The sequence below is a fragment of the Mus caroli genome, chromosome 7, assembly GCF_900094665.2.
Source record: "Mus caroli chromosome 7, CAROLI_EIJ_v1.1, whole genome shotgun sequence".
NCBI classification, from domain to species: domain Eukaryota; kingdom Metazoa; phylum Chordata; class Mammalia; order Rodentia; family Muridae; genus Mus; species Mus caroli.
The window spans coordinates 108,917,579-108,920,168 of record NC_034576.1 but is presented as its reverse complement, the minus strand read 5'-3'; positions in this window follow the sequence as shown (position 1 = coordinate 108,920,168).

The window sequence follows — 2,590 nt, the reverse complement described above, 5'->3', positions numbered from 1 at the left end:
TCTCCCTCCCTCTCTCTCTCCTCAGTGATGGAAATTCAAAGAAAATGCATGCTGCTATTCTGTATGTAATTAAACAAACAGCAAAGCAATTTCATACTTTTCAATATTTTTTTCTAAGCATGTTTTTAAATATCACAGAAATTACTAAGGGTCCATTATTTCTCTGGTGTAGACATTTCACAATGTACACATGACTCATAATATCATATAGTATCCAATATATGTGTAATTTTCATGGCTTTTGTATCAGTTAAAGATAAATTTGGACAGGCTTGACAGTCCATCTTTTTAATCCCAGTACTCAGGAAGCAAGCTGGTTTCTGTGAGCATGAGACAGGACTAAACACAGTTTCATAGTAAAACGTTGTCTAAGAAATATATGAAACTTGGACAATAGAATAAATGACAATGTACCTTACTTTCTTGTTTATTTAAAAAATGTTATACTTTAAATGAATTTTTGTTTCTTAAAATTTATTCATGTCCTATCATTTCTAGTGCTTGAAATTTTATACATGGAGACAATGTGTCTTTGCCATATGTACCTCTAACCCATCCCATGATAACTGGTTGCTCAGCACATCTACTTCCCAACTACATGTCCTCCTTTTTCCCCTAAAAACTCAGTAAGTGCAATTAATGCTGCCTATATGCACATGTGTGGGGGACTCATCAACTGAGACATGGACAAAGTACCAATCTCTATCTACCGAAGAAACATGACTCTCCCTTCCTTGGAGGCCATTAACTGCCAGTGACTCCTCAGATAGGGTTGGGGATAGAAACCTCTCCCCACCCCATGGTGGAATTTTTAGCTGAAGTGATTTTATATAGAGCTATGCTGGCACAATCAGAGCTGCAGTGAGTTCATGTGTGACACAGGCATGCCTTGAGTCCAGCCTTTCAAAGATATTTTTCCATCCTCCAGTTTACATTATTTTCACCTCCTTTTCTATGATGTTCCTGAGCCTGAAATGGAAAGTTTGATAGAGATGTCACATCTTTACCTGAGCACTCACAGCTGCTTATTCTCAACACTTTGGACAGTGAAAGTCTCTGAATTAGCCATTACCCTCCAAAATAAGAAGACTCTCTGATGAAAACTGAGAGCTGCACAAATCAATGAATATAAAATAAATATATCGAAGGTAATTTGAGATGACCTTTGGTAACACATTATCAATATGTTTTCTATTGGAGCCTATAATTTCCCTAGACATGGGTTTGACCATGCTTACAACACAAAGAATGAGTTGTTTCTTGTGGAATATGCTTTATACTCATCTAAGAAATGAGTTAGGTACCCCATAAATAGTGTTATGCCAATTTACCAGAAGACACATAATCCATGACAAATCTTTATTGTAGCCTGTAGGTTCCAGAGCAAGACCACTAAAAATTTGTTTCTACCACCGGGCTACATAGTACCTTCCAGAACTATAAAAGTTGATCAACAGGGAGAGGCATTCCTAAACAGTTCATTGATTTATCTGTGTCCTACAACCAAATCATGCAAAGTCTTTAGTAATTAGGTATACTATCAGCCTATTTAGTAATAGGGTTTATTATCTATTTACTGTAGACAATCACAAGCAATGACAATACCCCAGTAGGGTGTGCATGTGTGTATGTGTGTGTATGCATTTGTTTGTCTTTGTGTGCCTATTGTGTAGTGAATTACACTTTGCTTATTTTAGGTTGTGATCTAGGGGTTCAATCATAAAAATATGATGGTATTTTTATCCATGTCATTGCTGAATATGTTTAAATTGTTAATTAATTTCACTTGGCTTTTCTGTGATAATGTCAATGTCATACAAATATGTATAGGGTACACACTTCAACCAACAGTATACAGCTCTGTTTTGAGATACTATTAATTTTGAATTCAACATTAGAGTTGGAGCATCCAGAATAATTCAGTCAAACAAAAGGTAAGCACTAACTGTTTTTCCAGGAAAGCAATATCAAGAATTCTAAAACCCAGGGCCTAGAGTGAAGGAAAGAATGTTAGAAATGTCCCTAAATTTGCAACGTGGCTTCTTGTACAAGATGTCTAGAATACAGATGACAATGAGTGAGGTCTGAAGCCTTAGGAGAGACAGAGAAGTGAGCTTTTGTAACTGTCTCTCAAGGCATACAGCTCCACATATAACCTGCAGCAAAACAAACCCTTTCCATTCTCAAAACCAAAAGGGAAAAATCTCAAGACAACATCAACTGTGCTGGAATTAGTTTTGGAGCTGAAGAGGTCAGATGCCAAAGAAAGAGGAAATGTTTCTTCTGGCGCAGTTCTACAGAACTGAATAACTGTCCCTTGTATCATGGGCCAAATGATCTCCCAGTCATTATCATTTCCAGAAATCAATGTAAGAGATGGATACAGGTCATTATCTGGTGTCTAAGACAGGATCTTTGGAAAGGGAAGGGTTTAACTTATTGGCTTGTTTCTCTTTCTCCACTACCCTTATTAAAAAAGACTGAAGCCGGGCTTGGTGGCGCATGCCTTTAATCCCAGCACTCGGGAGGCAGAGGCAGGCGGATTTCTGAGTTCGAGGCCAGCCTGGTCTACAAAGTGAGTGCCAGGACA